Raw genomic sequence first — 18,753 nt, 5'->3', positions numbered from 1 at the left:
TTGTCCTGAAAAAAGGGGGAGCGGTAAAAGCGTGGAGTTCCCGCACTGGAGCACAGTATCATGGTGTGTTCACCTGGGCTCCAGCTCAAGCAAACTTGCCCAGAGAATGCCTAGAGGATAGAGGACACATGCTCCTGTACTCTTCTCCCTGTCTCTCCCAGTCAGCACCAAGAGACACTGATAATATCTACCCCTAGCCTGTGTATGTTCTGCAAATGAGCTCACTCAGTGTTCTGGGTTGAATAGTGATCTCTAAATAAAGATGCGTTGAAGTCCTAACTCCCAATAACTCAAAATGTGATCTTATTTAGAAATAAGGTCATTGTCAATGTCATTAGTGAAGACGAGGTTGTGCTGGAGTAGGGTGGGCCCCTGGTCCAATATGACTGGTGTCCCTGAAAGGAGATAGTCATGTGAAGATAATGCCATGTGACAATGAAGGCAGAGTTTGATTTACAAGGCTGCAAGTCAAGAAACACTGAAGATTGCCAGCAAACCACCAAGAGTTCGGAAGAGATAGGAAAGGATTCCCTTACAGGTTAGAGAGGGAGCAAGAGCCCTGACGACACCTTGACTTTAGACTTCTATCCCCCGGAACTGTGAGACAATAAATTTCTGTTGTTTCAAATCACTCTGTTTTGTACTTTGTTATGGTAACCCTAGGAAATGAATACACTCAAGCCAGCTCAAGTGACAAAGGTATTTGATGCTATTCTGTCTCAGTGCCTGCTCAATAGATACTGATGACAACTCCACCCAAATGAATGAAAATTCTAGGCCCTTGACTAATCAAGTTTTATTATACAGGTAGGCAGTGAAAAATCAACCAGTAAATAATTACTGAGTACTGACCTTGTGAAGAATATAAGAGAAATAAAATATTCTATTAGTGCCCACAACGAGTTGACAATCTGATGGAAGATTTAAGACAGACACATAAAATACAACAACACATTTCATAATGACCAAATAAGTGTTACTTTACTCCCCAGTGGATGCCACAGAAGTCACTGGTAACTAAATCCCACTGTACTGCCCTAGATTCAGTCTTCTACTGTATTTCATTTTAGCTGATCCTGATATATGTGTGTGGAAGAATTGGGCATACTTTCCAATGTCAGGCTAATAAACAATTTCTAGCAGCTTTCACCACTGCTCCTGGCATGGAACCAAACTTCTTGCCTACTGTGGTTATCCACTGCCATCCATGGTCATTATCTGCTACCCTTGGTGGAAGATTCTCTCAACAGTTTCTTAACAGCTTTCTTTTTCTATTCAGAGAGGTGGACCCTGGAGGGAAGATACATCTATTCTGCAGCATTCCATGAATCTGACATGCAGAAAACAAAAGATCCAGTGGTTTGAGAATTCACTTTGGTAAGTTGATTAACAGTTTTTAAGAGCGCTACAGGAAATCAGAGACTCCATCAGAGATACTATTTCCTGTTCCATCATTCAGAACATTTGCTGATTCGACCCAGCCCTCTTGCAAGTTGTGGCTCCCACTATACCCTGCCTCTAGGAACCTCTGGTTTTTACCATAAGCAAGCCTCCTGTCCAGTTACACATGTGGGGATAGGGGAGGCAGCAGACCTTGAATGAACCTTCCTAGAGCTCCCTCTGAATTCCAAATCTCTGGGGTCTGGCTTGCCCAGGGATCCTCTTGCAGCTCTCACCTTAAGATGAGACGCGGCCATGCTGAGTGCCAGATGGAGCCCCAGGCTGAGTTCATGAGGAACAGTACAAGTTGCTGCTGCCCCACCCTCAACAAGCAATCTGATGACCTGATTAGGCTCCAGGCCAGTCTCCTGAAGGGCAGCTGTGGTCAGGGCTGGACCTGCAGGTAGGACAGACAGAGGAAAGGTCTTCTCACTTGAGTTCAAGTAATTCGTTATAGATTTTCAGGGTAGAAAAGACCCTTAAGGTCACTTAATTTTCATCCTGTGACTTCTCCAATACACTTCATAGATTTGTTCTTTAGATGAGAACTCTCTACCACATGCCAGGCTTTGTGCTCTGTGTCAGGGATACAGGGATATCTACCACAGTCCTTTCCCCAGACTGGACACATTTTACCATATTTTTAATACAGGAATCAATCCCACAATATATTCCAGTTATTTAATTAAGAAACATTGCGGAGTCCCTATGATGTACCAGATACCACGTAAAAATGAAGCCTTGAAGAGTGCACTGTGGGTGAGAGACCACTCCTGGTAAGGAGGTAAGTGCCATGTGGCAAATGCCATGACAAAAATGTGGACACTGGTGTGTGTGAGCACAGGGAGAGAGAGGAAGACCTGGGGGTGAGGTATTGCAAAAGCGCCTCGAAAAGAAACTGATTCTTGAAGAAAAGTAGAAAACTGTGAGCAGAAAAGAGTGAGGGAGGCAGACATTCACCACCAAGGACAGAAATAATAATATAAATGGTAATAAACGATGCTAGCAACTAACATTTTCTGACCACTTACAGTGAAGTGAGCACTGTTTTTAATGCTTTCCGCGTATTGACTAATTTAAGCCTCCCCTAAGCTTATGAGGTATATTAGTCCATTTTGTTGGAAAGCAAACTGAGGCATGGAGAGGTTAAGTGGTACAGGAAGTGAGTGGCAGTGGCAGGATTTGAACCCGGGCAGCAGTGCTCCTGGGCTCATACTCTTTATCACAGTAGTCGCTGACTGGTGGTTCTCTCATAACGGTCCTCCCCTGGGAACCTGCTACAAAACCAGATTTGGGTCTCATTCTGACTCACTAAATCAGAACCTCTGGGGTTAAGTTATAGCATTTTGTGTTTTAACAAGCCTTCCAAGTGATTCTGGTGCCCGCTTACATTTGAGAAGCCCTGCTATAAACTTTTAATGAGAAGGGACGGCATATTCAGAGGAATATGAATGGTGGGGAAAAGTCAGCGAGAAAGATAGGGTAGATTGTAAAGAACCTTGCATATCATAGAAGGAGAACAGGCTTTGTTGTACAGGCTTTAGGAGGGAAGGTGGAAGTGAAGCAGAATGAAGGTGGAAGTGGCATGATTAAGCTCTGGTCTTTGGGATGGGACCTCTAATGGCACTAATGCTAGGAATGGACCAAAGGGAGAAGAGGCCAGATGGAGGGAACCCAGCCAAGAGGTGGGGCCATGGTTCAGACGAGCAACGGCAGGGGCTGCACTGAGGTGGTGGCAGTACAGAGAAAGAAGGAATGAGAACAGATTCAAGACAGAGTGTGATAACAGTTGGACATGGGCTAAAGAGCTGGCAGAGGTTTCCAGGACGATTTCATGGCTTCCAACTTCAGAAGTTGAGTCAGCAGTGAAACCGTTTAGCCAGACTGACAATGCTGGTGGAGAAACAAGATTGAGAAGATTGGCTCCATTTGAGAAATGTAAAGATTGAGGTATCTGTGGGACGTAGGTTGAAAATATTTAGAATGCCCAGAGAAAGAAGGACCTGGTGCTCAGAGGTGGGGTCAGGGCTGGGCATATAGGTTTGGGTTCACCAGCATAAGTGTGATGGTTGAAGCCATAGATAAAGTTAAGACTGTTCACAAACTGTGTAGGAAGAAAAGAATGAAGGCTGGAATTATGCAGGATGCTAACATTTAAGGAGCAAGAGAGCAAAGGTGGCTCAGAAACAGAGCTTAGAGAGAAGAAAACAAAAGAAAAAATATCTCAAAATCAAAGAATGAGGAAGGCTGGAGAATGAAAGAAATAGAGGGTTGACACTGGTTTCAAACGTAGAAGACTGAAAAGAAACACTGGTTTTAGCAATGAAGAGATCACAGGTAAATTCGGCAAGAGCAGTCCCAGTGAAGGGATGGGGACAGAAGCCAGATTCATTCATAGATTTGTTTTTCAGATGAGAACTATCCACCACATGCCAGACTTCGTGCTTTGTATCGGGAATATAGTAACGAGCAGGGCATACATGAAGCAGCTCTTACCAGGCAGTGGGGAAGACATGTAATAAACAGAAACTACAAAAATAATTATGGGATCACAACTGAGGTAAGTGGTCTGATGAAGACGTGAAGACATACAGAATGCTTGTGATTGGGAGCATAGAGCAATAAGACAAATGTAGATAGAAGATGAGGGAAAGGAAGGTACCTTTCAGTTGGGTCCCACAAGATGACTAGGAGTGAATAAAGGAAAGGGGATGGAAAATGTTCTAGGGAGAAAAAAGGCAGGTACAAACACCTGCAGAGAGAAAGAGCGTTCATATGTTCAAGAAATGGAAGGAAACCAAGGGTGTAGAACAGTTTTAACATGGCAAGGAGTGGCCGGGAGTAAAGTTTAAAAACAAAGCTTTGTGGGCCAGGTTAGGGATCTGGGACTTCATCGAAGTAGTCATAGAAAATCACTGAAGTAAAACCTAAAAGTTAGGAAGAGACATGATCTAATTTGCATTTTTTTTAGATGACTTTGGTTGCTTGTGAAGAATGAATTTAGGTGGGGAAGGTGATGAATAGGGAGTAGATACATTGAGATCAGTTAGGAAATTATTACAGTCCAGGCAAGAGATGCTGGTGTCCTGGACCAGGGTGGCGGCAAGTGAGTAGGTATGGATGAGCAGATTCTAGAGCTGTTTAGAAGGTGTGCTCAAGAGACTGAGGGATTGGATGTGGTAAATGGGGAGAAGGAGAGTGAGGTCATCTTGGACTCTGTAGTCCCTCTTCATATATTCTGAATACTCACAGAGGACTACTGGGATGGAAGACTACATACCCCTGAATTCTAAGTGGAGATAAGGCCGAGCCCTAGTGGCTCTGGTAGGGCTCACACTAGCAACTGGGGAACAAGTCTTCCAAGACTTCTTCTCCTAAAGGGCCTCTAATCCCTTAGAGATAAAATGATTCCTTTGAACAGGAAGTCTCCTGAAAATCTCCTCCTCTTGTTTTGTCATGCTATTTCTGATGTCATATCCTCTGGGAGTGGGTGCCTAGTAGATTAAGTCTCCATGGCTCTGCCACTCTGTCTGGACAAGCCACACTATGAATGGCTTCTCATTAAAGAATCTCATGCACTGTTCAGGGCATTCATAAAATGCATTCAGTACAATAGGGACAATTCTAGGTCCCAAATTTGATTAGTTTTCTTTCTCATCATTTTATCAATTTTAAATAAATATGCTAGATTTTGATTTCCAGTAGTACGGTAAATTAAATTCTTAGGTTGATCTGCCCACTGAAAACAACTTGAAAATCTTGAAAAATGTGTATATATATATACCACACACACACACACACACACACACACACACACACACATTTCGATGTCATCAGAAGTGTATATATATCTATATACATTTATATACCATATAATATATACTGGCATACACACACACACACATATATATATAAAACAATATTTCTAAAAGCATTGATGATCTGGCAAGAAAGGAAGGATTCGCTGTCCAGGGCCTTCTTCAGATAATGGAATATGCAGGTTCTGGCTATAATAATAGTCAGTTTTATTCGCATAATAATGACTATAATGTAATTAATGAAGTTAAAGACAAGCTTGCAATATGTGCAGGGAACAAAAAAATCATGAAGAATAACCAAGATGATTTGAAAAAATGGACTGAAGAGAATTTTTAGAAATAAAAATTAAGTAACTGAAATTACATACAGTAGACAGATTTAATAGCATATTAGATACAGTCTGAAAGAGAAGTAGTGAACTGGAAGCTAGGTCAAAATAAGTTAACCAAAATGCAGCACAGGAAGACAAAGAAAGACTCAGAAAAATATGAAAGAGGCTTAATGAGATATGAAAAATAGCGGCTAACATGTCTATTTGGAATCCCAGAAGGATAAGAGAGAGAACATTTGAACAAATAATGGCTAAATATTTTCCAAAAGTGAGGAAAGATATCAACACACACATTCAAACATGCCAATGAGTCCAATAAGAATAAATAGAAAATCCGCCACCAGTTACAGGTCAGTGAGACCACAGAACACCAAAGATGAAGAAAGTAACTTAAAAGCAGCCAGAGAGAAAAGACAAGTTACCTTTCAGTGATTACAAGCCAGAAGATGGTAACAGAATACCTTCAACGTGCTAAAAGAAAGTAACTGTCATCTGAGAATTCTATACTTAAAGGAAATACTCTTTCAGAATAAGGAGATTTAAGACATTATCTGATGAACAAAACTGAGAGTTTGAAACAAGTAGACCCTCATCAAAGGATATTTTTAAAAGATGCATTTCGGATAGGAGGAAAGAGATTCTGGATGGAAGATCTGAGATTAAAGAAGGAATGAAGAACAAAGGAAATGAAAATGAATTTTCTCAGTCTGTTGCTGAGGAAATAACAGAGGTTTGGAGTCAGACCTGTTTATATTCATATCTGCTGTGGTTTCTTGCTATCTGGAATACTCGAATCATGTTACTTAATCTCTCAGAATTTTGATATCCTTATCTTAAAAATTCATATAATAATGCCACTTATGCAAGGTTTCTGTGAGGAATACATGAGCAAACACATATAAATGCTTTCAACATAGACTCTGCATCTAGAAGGCATAGAAGAAATATGACTCTTATCTCTTCAAAAATTAACAAATAAACAAGTAAATAAGATACTGATAGCAACAAAGAATGACCCCCTCTACTTAAAGTGTAAGATAAAATTCTGGCCCTTTCTTATATTTTGTAAATCTACACTACAGGGCTGAACTTTAGAGGTTGTTTTCTTTCTGTCTTTTCAGTATCAAGCCTAAGATCTTCCAAACAAAACATTTATGATTTATCAAACAAACAAACAAACAAACACTGCATATGTATTCACAAGCCCCAGGGCTATATCCTGGATTCTAGTTTAACTGACAATTTTAAAATAATTTGTGTTCACAGTTTTATAAATACACGTTGGCCCATCCACAGGGCAAAATGGCCTATCCTGCCCAAGCCCCTCTCTAGGGCTCTCCTGCCAACTAGGAGATAGCAGCAGTTAAATGATCCCCCTGCTGCAGCTTCTGCACCCTAATATCAGTGCTGAGACACCCTTCCCAGCTCCATCCTTGACTATGCTGTTTCATTAAGGACAAAGAAGCCAAAGCAATATGAAGCTGCTAAAAAAAGTTAGCTTAGTCTCCTTTAAGTTCTCTGACTAATTTTCATTTGGCAACAATTTGGTGGGTGAAGGGGTGGGAGGACAGATAAACCCAGAACCAATCTCTCCTGGACAGTGTCAAAGAAACAAATAGCGCTACTCCTGAAGTTCTAAGACCTGGGCTGGCATCCTTACTCTGACATTTGTTACCTATGTCTTCTTCCCCTCGAAGGCAATGGTTGTATTATGTTTGTAGAAAATTTTACAATTAACTAAGTGTTTTCAATTACAATTTCATTTAATATGCACTGTTGGGTTACAATACGCAGCATACTAGTCACATATTTGCACTGCTGTAAAGATTAAAAAGCGGAGTCTGGGACAGCTGTGTAAACTGCAAAGAGCTTTGTCAGTGTGAAGGATCATCACCAGGTACAACTGACCTTTGGACAACCTAGGGGTTAGGGGTGCCCACCACCCGTGCGGTTGAAAATCCATGCATGCATAGATTTCCAGACTAGGTGTTGACCCTGGGACAACAGGGTTTGAAGTGCACGGGTCAGTTGAAAATTCCGTGTGTCGGTGGGCCTGCACAGTTAAACCCGTGTCGTTCAAGGATCAACTGTACAACTCGCCATCGGGAGTGGAGTGTCTGCAGTCCAAGAGCCTGCATTTGAATTCAGTTCTACACTTATTGGTTTTGTGACCCTGAGCAAGTTGCTTAGCTTCCAAGTTCCTCACCTCTACATTAAATTAAGTGTAATAACAGTCCCATCTCGTAGCTCAGGGAAGTACTCAGTGAATGAGGGTTGACTTGAATGTACAGCAAGTCAAGCTGAGGGGTGTCTGACCACACATGTGCGTACTCACTGACACCCATCACCCTCCAGCCTTTCTTATCCATGGTTACCTCCATTCTCCACACCCTTGAGCAAATATCTGCAAAGGGTGGGAAGAAGCTCTGGATATTAGGACATACTGTGGATTGTTTCTTAAAGACACCAAAGCCTCAGATTCCCACTAGCTTTGCGGGTATCTCTATGTTGTTTTAAATGGAGGCAGGGCCCTGGCTCCCTGGGGCCCCAGTCAGCCCACACCCTTCCCACTTCCACCTGAGAGTCTTGCTTGGCAGGCTGCATAGCTCTGAACTACCAGCTGCTGGCTGAGCCTCAGTCTCGCTGTGCAGCTCACCTTACTGGTTAAATTAAGGGTCGGCTGTGCTTGATTCGAGAATTAAGGCCTGAGCCAACACTCCATTGACCTATTATAATGACCTGTGAAGCGAATGGTTAATTTAACCCAATCCAATGAATGGATGGAAATTACTTGGCTGCAAAAAATTTAAGCTGCCCTATTTAAAAGGCTTTATCTTGGTAAAGTACTTTCACATTGTCACTGTTTCATTCTATCATTATGACACACCTAAGAGCTATGCAGGGCAGCTATTTTATCGATAAGGCAGCTGAGGCCCACAGTGAGCAAGTAAAGAGGCTCTTCTTGCCAGAGCCTGCTGCCAAGCACAACTGCCTGCCCGAGTTTTCTAGGACTGTGCTCCTGCTCTTGGGCCGGGTCCTGGGAGAACTGCATTCTATGAGGCCCACAGCAGGACTTCCATCAGGTTGGCATTTACATTCAGAAGGTGCAAGGCAGGAGAATATGAGGCATGGCTTAGTCTCTCACTTTGTGTCTTAGCCCAGAACAGGAAAACACACACTCAGAAGCACTAATTAGACCCCAATCAGTTTGGAGTTCACAGGCTGCCATCAGCAGCAGAGTGGACACATGTGTTCTCTGAATGAGGGCAAGATAATCAGCCATGACCATCACTGTGCTATTAACATCTCTTTCTAAAGGGCCTCTGGAGACTTTGCAGGGGGTAGATAGCATGACACAGCTGCAGGGTGAGTGAACAAGCCAGGAACCCAGGCAGGCAGGGCCAGAGAGGACAGGACTAACCACTGTTACCAGGCCTCAGACGTGGTAATCTGTGAAAAGCTGCCTCTGGCCCTATAACCAGGGCTAAAAAGAAATCAGGCAGCAGACATGAAAGAATTCAGTAGTGAGCCTACTGTTAAAAAGAGTTATCACCTGGGTTTCCCCTCTCGGTCTATTTTGGTAAGCTTTCCTGGTGAATAACTTTGTATGAAGAGGGTGAATCTCCAAGGGTGACCCTGCCTGCTTCCTTCTACTCCACAGCCCCACAGCACCTTCCACAGGGATCTAAACACCATCTCCATCCTAACTGAGCATGGACCATCAAACCCATGTCCATGCAGATTCTAGAGACCTACCAGAGTAGACACTCATGTGCCTGGGCAGGGTCGGCTGTGCTTGATTCGAGAAGATGTCCTTGTCTACTTGGAGGAGGAATATCAGAGAATCCAGAATCGCCTCCTGGCTCCTCACATTTTTAAAATGGTAAACTGTTGGTGAAGGCCAGCACTGGAGGATGTAAACCTTAGAAATACTGGTAGGGTTGAGGCACGTCTTACAGCCTGGGTAGAACTTCATTGGTTCAACTTCCATGCAGACTGGTTCTCAGACACTGTTAAAAGGGACTTAAGGACCCTCATGGAACACCCTCCCAGGACTCCCTGCCAGCACCTGTCAGCTGAATTCTACTATCCTCAAGGGTCCAGCTCAGTTCTCACCTACCTAGTTAAGACGTCTCCAAAACCTGTTTCTTTCTAAAGCACATACCATCTGTCCTGCTCCCTTGGCAATAGTCACGTATGTGTCGAAGGAAGTATTACAGCCTTCGTTTTTTTTTCTCCCAGAACAATGCACTGCACACAATAGGTGCTCAATAAGTATCTGTTGATCCATTTTGTTTTTTGAGGTTTTTTTTGTTTCTTGGCATTAACGTTCAATAAATCAGCATTGATTTAACCCTAAAGTATCAGAAAATTCAGATACGGTATGTGGTATAATGTGATTGCTATTCAGTACAAATTAGAGCTTCTATTCTATTTCTAACTCCAGTAAATGGGGCTTGGTTTTAAAAAAAAATTTTTTTGTTTGCAATGTGTGATTACATAATGGAGGCCTAGTAATTTTTTTCATTAACATTCATTTCACTTAGCAGTTCCTTTTTGTATCTTTGTTTCTAATTCAAGCTGTGGTTAAATGCATTGAAATTGCATTCCTTAAAAAAGAAGTTCTATAGCAGATTTTTTTTTAATTGAAGTACAATTGGCCCTACCCTTATATTTCTGAATGGCCTAATTTGGAGTTAGGGGATTCTGCTCACTTTTCACAGGTGTGTTAACAGAATTCTGTCATCAAGCAGACCCCACGAACCAAGGACTCAGCCCTTTGTAGGGAGCTAGTCTGGTGGACAGGGATCAACAGCATGGGTGTCCATGATGTACGTGTTTAAGCCAGAAGTGGTTTAAATTCAGAACTTGAACAATTTATTTAACTTCTCTGAGCCTCAGTTTCCCTGTCTGTAAAATGGGGGTGCTAAGTCCTAAATTAGCAGCCTAGCACATGCTGGTACTAAATAAATTACGAATGGGGCCCATGTGAAAGTCTGCAGGGTGCGTTGCTGCTTCTCTAACTGGCTTCATTTCCAGAGTTAAAGCCACACCTACTGAAGCCAGAACCCCAAACCCAAACAAAGATGAACCCCAAAAATCTGAGTATAGGATGCACAGAAGGAGCTAGTACAGTCCACAGAGAGGGTCATGACGAGCAATAAGAAATGTGCCAGAGACACACTGCAGAAGATAAAAATGCTGGAAAGAATACCTGCTGGAGAAATAGGAGATACACTTAGCCATTATTTGCAGCCAGGATAATCACGCCCTAGGAATACTCTACCTTGTCAAGTAAATGCAGAGTCAAGCTACAGCAGGACACCAAGAGGGGACAGAAAAGCAAAACTGATCACGATCAAGAACAAGAACTGACATTGTGACCAAGCCCCTGCTGGCCCAAGAAGACTTGCCATCTTTCTGCCTGGGGTGGTCAAGGCTAAACTCGCACTTTTATAGTATATGTGTAATTGGTTGAAAAGCTTAATTTAGTTGATTTGTAAATTCCATTAGTGGTTTATCTATGTATGTAATTAAGCTATTTTCAAGCAAATTCTCTTTTGGCTAAAGGCTCCGGTTAAGAAGCCTAATGAAAGAGGGTTCATAGAACACATACCCAAATCCATGCAGATTCTAGAAACCTTCTAGAGTAGACACCAATGTGTGAGGCATGGCTGGTTGTACTTGGTTCTGTACAATGACATTCCCGTCTGGATGAGAGAAAGGATCAGAGTCCAGAATCAAATCCGGGCTCTGAAATTACTATGCCCTTAGGTATGTTACATTTCTGATGCTGCTTCCTCATCGGGAAAAAGTAGATGATAATAACCACCTTATAGTATCATTGGGAGAAATGTACGAGGTGCTATAAAAGGTGCTTAGTGCATAACCCAGCCCCGCAAAAGGGGCAGACTCACAGAAGCTCCTCTGGCTGAAGCAGAGAATTAAAAACCGGAAAGTAACAAGAAACAGAAGCAGAAAGATTGCCCAAGTGGAAAGGGCCTCTGATGGCAAGGGATGCTGAGACAGAGAGGCTGGGGCACTCTTTGGTGCCAGGGTTAATACCAAGCCCTATCAGCTGGGAAGATGAAAAAAGCCCTGGAGATAGTGGTAGTGGCTGATAACACCATGAGTGTGTTTTAACGCCACTGAACTATAGACTTTAAAATGATTAAAACCATAAACTTTACATCATGTATATTTTACTCCTGTAAAACAAGTCTAAGTTATCAAAAGAAAATCAAAAACAGAACAATATCCTAAACTCAACTCTCAGTTCACTTTAGACACTGAAATAAAAGTAATGTAAAGGAGAGTTAGGGTCACCTTCTATCCATGGGACTCTGTAGGGAAGGCAGGGTGCCCCCAGACACCACACTGAAGGCCCCGCAAGTCAAGATCTCCATTGCATGGAGCTCTCCTTATCCAGGAAGTCCACTTAATTCAAGCTCCTGGAAGACTTGAAAACCAAAAGCCACCACAGACCATGACACCAGAGAAAGATCTCGATTCTTATGCGGAACAATCTGTCTTTCCTGACGGCATCTTCCAACAGTAACTTTTGACTGTAATGCACATGGCTCTAACACAAGGATCACCACCCCCTCCCCCTCCATGTTCCCATGTGGGAGCGGTGGTGCTGCTATCTAGTTCACAAAACCCTTGCCTTTGGGAAAAAGTCTAACTTTCACTCCTGCTCAAGTTATAGAAAGAGTAGCTTTGACAAACCACCTCTTCCTTCCCCACAGAAAAACAAACCCTGGCTGAAGATAGGTGTAATCTCTCTGGCCAGTGTCTCTATCCTCCTTCACCATGACCTGACCTCATTCATGGCCCCAGAAGGGCATGTCAACTTGGTTCTATCATGCCAAAAGAGTAAAGGGCTGTCTCTGTGCCTCAGGAAACAGCTACTGCAAATGCCCATGGCCTGGGCCTGATCACACTGGGACCCAACAGTATTTCCCCAACAGCTGATCGTTCCCCCACTTCCCAGTTATTGAAAGCCCTATGGGTAGCTCCCTGGTGGAGAGTTCAGCTAGAAGCTGGAAAAAGTGAGCTTGTGACATCCACCCCTCCGGGGAGCCTCCAAGCAGGAGGACCCTCCTGCCATCGACCAACACGTCTTTGCCCACCGTGCTCTGTTCTCTGTCACGGACCTCGCCTTTGCTGCTTCCGCCTTCCTCTCTGCCTGTCCAGAGTCTGCTCCGTCTTCTAAGTCTGGCTCAAATCCCACATCCTTTGTAAAGCCACAGAAATGCTCTTGACTCTGCTTGTCTATAAACTCTAACAGCGTCGATTATCTTTTCAGATCATCCCTCCAAGAGGACTGTGAATTCTGGTTGAAGGGAATATACTCTCTCTTCTTAAATCAGATCCCCTGGGACACTGAGGTGGCACAGGTCACCTAATCAGCACACATATATGTTAATTAGGTGAGTGATTCTGTCTGTGCCCTCTGGGGAATTTCAGTCTAAGACTAGCATGCTGACAAGGACCAACAAGGGAAAGGAGGACCCCAGAAAAGAGAATTCAACAGCAAACTCTCAATAGATAAAGCCACCACTGCTGATAGGGCCATATAAGCCTTCACCATTGGTGCTTTTCACACCCATGAGCTCACCCAAGATGAACTAGCAGATAATCATTCTCATTTCATTGAAGGGAAAAGAAATTCAGATTTAGAGGGTGAATCCTGAGGACATATGAGCAGTTACAGATCTGGGCCCTGACCTCAGCATTCAGAGGGGCAGACTGAGGAATGGTTGAGGACATAGCCCTGAGGCCTGGTTACCTGAGTTCGAATTCCAGCTGAGTCTCTTATTAGCCGTGTAACCTTCAGCAAGTTACTCTACCTCTAGGAGCCTTGTCTTCCCCATCTGTAAAATGGGGAGAAGGATAATAACAGTACCGATCTCACAGGCTATAATAAGGATTGAGTTCGTTCGTTCGTGCCAAGCTCTCAGCCATGTCTGGTACATTTCTGTGCATCAGCCTTGGAGGGCAGTGAGAATAGGGACCCTGAAGATCCATGTGTGATCAGGGTGGGTCTGCAGGAAGTAAGTCTCCCTCCCTCAGCACCAATCCCATCTTCCAAACTAGAGGTAGGGGTATGTGCTTATGTGGATTCAATGTTGCAAAGTGCATGTATTTGCCAGGAGAACTCAGGCCAGCTGCAAATCCTGGAGCTCAACACTGAGCGATTGCTAGAGTAAATAAAGTGAAAATAAACCAATCGCCCAGGTAATAGGAGATTTTCCTCTTGTCTGCACTGGTAATTGAGCCATTATAGCCAGTCTCCTACTTCCCCAGTGCTACTGTGAGTTTAAAAGGGAGTTAAGGAAGCTGCCTGGCCAGAAACGCAGATACAGGCTTGGGAGGTCCCAGAGTTGGTCCCATCACGTCTTGGCACACCCACAGCACATGTGCTAAGACTCGCCCTTCTCACCTTTCCTCCAAGCCCAGCAGAGCACAGAACTGCACAGACCCAGGGGAGCTCTAAGAGCAGAGGGCTGGGTGCTGAGCCAAGCCAGCCACACTGCTGGAGCTCTCTCACATAATTCACAGTTCCCTCCCTCCCACCAGCCAAACATTTTTTCCTGAGCAGGACACCTCTGTTTCATGAATAAGGGGTCTTCAGCACAGGTTCGGTGGGGACAGAGGCCCTTGGACTCTGAACCACTTGGGAAGCCTGTCTGCTGACCTTGCTGCATCTCCTAGAAAGGCCTGGAACATCATCTAGGGTCAGGCTCTGCCCCTGTAAATGCCTATTTCGGCCAGCCCATCCAGGATGTGTCAACAAGCAGACCAGGGAAGAAAAGAGCCATGCTGAAATTTGAAGAAAGTCAGGGCTGAGAGCCAAAACAAACTGATAAAGAGAATGCACTCTCTGGAAGAATCTGTCACAAAAGAAAATTCTACATTCCTCAAGCTAGGCAAGACCCTGCATGTAACCTTGTCCATAAGACAGTGACCCTTTGAGTTATCCCAGGCAGATGAGGGCCTTCAGAAACCCACTCCCAAAACTGGCCTTCATGAGAGAGTCTTCCTCTGTCTAACCCAGTCCGTACATCCTCAGTGATTTAGTCTGAGAGGGTACGAGGCAAGAATGAATCAGAAATTAGAGACCTGTGGCCAAGGCTGGTTTGAGCAAGGTGCAGAGTCTGTAGAAGACAAAACCTACAGAGTGCTTACCCCCACTCCACCCCAGCACCTCAGCCTCAACCACAAACTCATTCTTTATACAGATGAAGTCATGCTAAACTGGCCATTGAGAGCAGCATCCGGAGAGAAACAGAACCCCACAATGTCACTGCTGTGTCCTGGAAGAGGGCAGAGGAGTTTCCCCGGTCTCGATATTGTTGATGAGTGGAGGGCCAGCAGAGTGTGAAGCTGAAGGCATGGGCACTGGCACAGCCAAACTACCTTGGTTCAAATCCTGCTTCTCTCATGTACTGGCTGTGTGACTGTGGGCATGATATTTGCTTCTCTGTTCCTCTGTTAATTTTTCTATAAAATGGAAACGACAGCAGCACCTACTCGACTGAGTTGTAGTGAAGCTTAAAAGAGCAAACACATGTCTGGCACTTAATGGATACTGATTGTCCTGAGGATGACCAGTGTGTTAAGACAACCGGCTTATGCCTTTTGTCCCAGCATCATTATTAATACTCTCTCTTTCTCTTTCAAGAGTGAACAGGTTGCATGATAAATGTTAAGGCTGGTTCTTGTCTTTTTTTCTGTCCATTTGGTTATCTCCCTGCTTTGTGCTGCCTCTCTGAGTATTGGGAAGCCAAGTTCCCAAAGTGTATGTCCCCAGGATAGCTCTGCCCATGCCACCGAGGTATCTGTGCCATAATCTCAGTTGTTCCTTTCTTCATTTTCCTCTTCACTTTGTCTCTCCCTCTCCTTCCTCTTCTCCCACAGCCATCCTTTCCTTCCTGCTTGCTCCCCGCCAGTGCCTCAGGGTGCCAGGAGCACACGCAAGCACATTTTGACTTTACTGAGGGCTACCACTGACCCTGCATACTTGGATGAGACACTTTCTGGCTCTCTAACTGAGTTATGCTTTACCAAATTTCTTTAGAGGAAAGGAAATAATTTGAGATGTCAAAGAAATTACCTGACCACTAGACAGATGTATGGAAATAATGTGGCATTTTGGGTATGTGTGTGAATTTGTGTTAAGGGGGAAAAAAGAGAGTAATAGCTTGAAATGGTCCATCCAATGACAAAACCTGCCTATAAAAATCACCCCAAGGGCTATTTTATGGGGGAGGCTAGAGGCTGCTCTCCAAGCAGCTGGTGAGAACAAAACCTGAGTCATAAGCCCAAGGGTCTGTACCACTCTCTGCCACTCACCAGCCAATGGTGAAGACCATGATTTTCTGAAGCCTCAGTTTCCCCATCTGTAAAATAGGGCACACCTGTCCCTAGCTCATCGGATCCTATGACATTGTAAGAGGCCCTGGCCCTGTTCTTAGGATCCTGAAATGGCACTTACGAAATTCCACAATTGTCTGTAATTACATCTTTAGAACTCATCTGGCCCTTTTTATAGGTCAAACATAGCAGGGAAACAAGGCCTGGAACAATATGATAACCTAAATTAATTATTGTCCAAGGAGTCATGACAAAGCCTGAGTCTTCTGTGAACTAAGACTATGCAATTGTTTCTTGTGGAGGAAAAGTAAAGGAGTGATATGAATTCAGTGACCGACTTGCCCGATCCTGGGGGGATCCCTCTAGCAGCCTCCCTCAGCACAACTTCTTTCAGCTGCCTTCCAGCATCCCAGCAGCCTGCAGGCTGGACCCAGAACACTCTCAGCAAATTCACAAGGAGCCTCGAGGCAGGGCGCACAAGAACCAATGGCCACTGCAGTCCCCGTCCCCGTGCATGGTGCCATCACAGGCTCCCACATGTCCAATCACCTACCAAACCTGACCCCACTCCTGGGGTTCCCTGCCCAGCACTGGAACCCACATCTCCATCATCATGGTCTCCCCCTCTGCTCTGGCCTCTGACATTTATTCAGCTACCAGATTAGATCTATTCCATCTGCCTCTGGGTTCAAATCCCTGCCTAACCACTTTTTTTGCTGTGTGCCCTTGGACAAGTTGTTTAACCTCTCTGACTCTGAATCACCTCCTTTGCAAGATGGATAGAGGTAATAATCCCCTCATAGTGTTCTTGGGAGGATTAAATGAGATCATCTTGGAAAATGCCTTACCAGGCCTGTAACAGACTATTTCTCCTCCTCTCCACACATTCCTTTTAGCAGTGTCTCTGGTCGTGCCCCTTCCTCTCCATTCCCAACAGCTCTGTTCGGCCCCACATAGTCACTGCAATCTTCTCCCTCCCGGGTTCTCCTCCTGCAGCTTCCTTTACTGTTAGTGCATCCCAAATATTGCTGCCAAATGCCAAGTTCTTCTGAGTCCCAAAAACACCATTCCCCTTCTCAGAAACCATCAAAATATCCCCTGAGCCTAATAACAAAGTTTAAGTTCCCTAATCTAACACTCCAGGCCTTCCAATGTTCCTCACCACCATTCCAAGAATTCCAACCTTCTGATCCCAACCAACATTCCTCACCACATCATCTACTACTACTACATTTTTCCCTTGTCCAAGTTCATTGTGTGAAAGGGGACAAACGGATTCAGAGAGCCTTGCCACATGCTTGGGTAGATTCACTGCATCCTCATGCATACACGCACATACACACATGGGCACATGCACACACCTTCATACTGCACTTTATGTACTGCACACACACACACACTGGACAACCGCAGTCAGCAAGGCCGGCTGAGTCACACACCAGACCACAGCACGGATGGGGTCAGGGAGGAAGTGCAGCCCCAGTAGCAGCCCATTTCCTGACCTTCTTCCTTTGTTCTGGGAGGTTCTCTTTGTGACTCTTTCTGTCTTTCTGACTTTGTCTCTCCCGAGTTCTTTGTTTCTAAGCACGGGTAACAGCTCCGCTGCTGTCTTGGCCCACGTGGCAAGGGCTCTTAGCAGCACTGACTTGCAAGTGAGGAGTTCTGGTTTCTAAACCAGTGACCCTGGGCCAGTCACTTCACCTCTGAGCCTCGGTTTCTGAATCTGTAAAATGAACAGGCTGGATGTGGCCAAAGGGTCCCTGAGGTCCCCTCCTGATCTGAGCCCCAGTGCTCCTCTGCCCTCCTCCAGTCCCCCTGAGAGAAGGGATCAAGGGCCAGGCCAGGCCTGGGGACAGGGGTCAGGAGTCCAGCTGTTCCCCTCCCGGTGCACAGTCTCCAGCAGGCCCTCCCAGGAACTCCATGTGCTGTACACAAATAGGCGCACTCTTGGCTGCCAGGGAGAAACAGGCAGGAAGCACCGGCCTCTGGGGCTGCACGGGGCGGAGAGAGCTGGGAGGACGCCCACCAGTCCTCCACCATACCTTGGGGTTTGCCGCCTTCCCTTCTATCTGCTGGCGCTGCTGCTCGGCTCGGCTCACAGCTGTCAGGTAGCCGCCTGCCCCGCGGGCTGCTCCGCCTGACTCTCTCTGCCCGGAACCCGAACGGGCTGGACTAGTCTCTGGCGGCGTAGAAGTGGAGGCGGCGCCCGGGAGCCCGCGCTGCCGGCCGCCAACCCCTGGGCGCCCTCCGGGATCTGCACGCACGGCGCGGTGGAGTCCCGGCCGGCAGGAGACCTCACATTGCCAGGGAGCCTGGGTGGGGAGGGCGGGGCTGCTGCTGACCTAGCCCGCCCCACTGGTTGGGCTGCCTAGGCCCCTCTGTTCCTGAGTCCTCCTAGGCCCCTTGCCCTGATTCCAGAATGTTTACAGGTTGCAGAGCCCGGCATTTCTCTAAAGGAGGAGAATTAGTCTGGGGCCTCAGGCGCCCACTGAAGAGAGGTGGCGCCTGGGTATGCATCCTGGAAAACTCCCATCATCTCAGTCTACTCCAGCTGTTATATCTGAGGATTTTGTCCTTCTTTATACTTTTCTGTCTCTTCTACATATTCTTCTGTGGGCATGAATGTTCGTACAATAAAAAAGCATCCAATACATATTTTTAATAATGCTTTAAATAAATCTTCAAAGAACTTCCAAGGCAGTCAGGCTGAGGGGATGATCCTCAGCTTGGTACAAAAGGCCCTCCATGCTGGCTGTCTGGCCACAGGCTAACTTTCCAGCCTC

At 45.2% G+C, this 18,753-nt stretch overlaps 1 protein-coding gene across 1 annotated transcript in view; it reads right to left on the bottom strand.

Moving 5' to 3' along the window:
* CRACR2A (calcium release activated channel regulator 2A) overlaps nucleotides 1-18,285 on the bottom strand; it is a 141,734-nt gene extending 123,449 nt beyond the window's left edge. The window contains exon 1 of the mRNA XM_039869118.1: nucleotides 18,013-18,285. The gene's annotated coding sequence lies outside the window, so the exon portion shown is untranslated. The remainder of the gene's footprint in view (nucleotides 1-18,012) is intronic.
* Nucleotides 18,286-18,753: the final 468 nt, after the last annotated feature.

The sequence above is a fragment of the Pteropus medius genome, unplaced genomic scaffold (assembly GCF_902729225.1).
Source record: "Pteropus medius unplaced genomic scaffold, Ma_sr-lr_union100, whole genome shotgun sequence".
Classification (NCBI taxonomy): domain Eukaryota; kingdom Metazoa; phylum Chordata; class Mammalia; order Chiroptera; family Pteropodidae; genus Pteropus; species Pteropus medius.
This window is presented reverse-complemented; position numbering and strand designations above follow the sequence as displayed.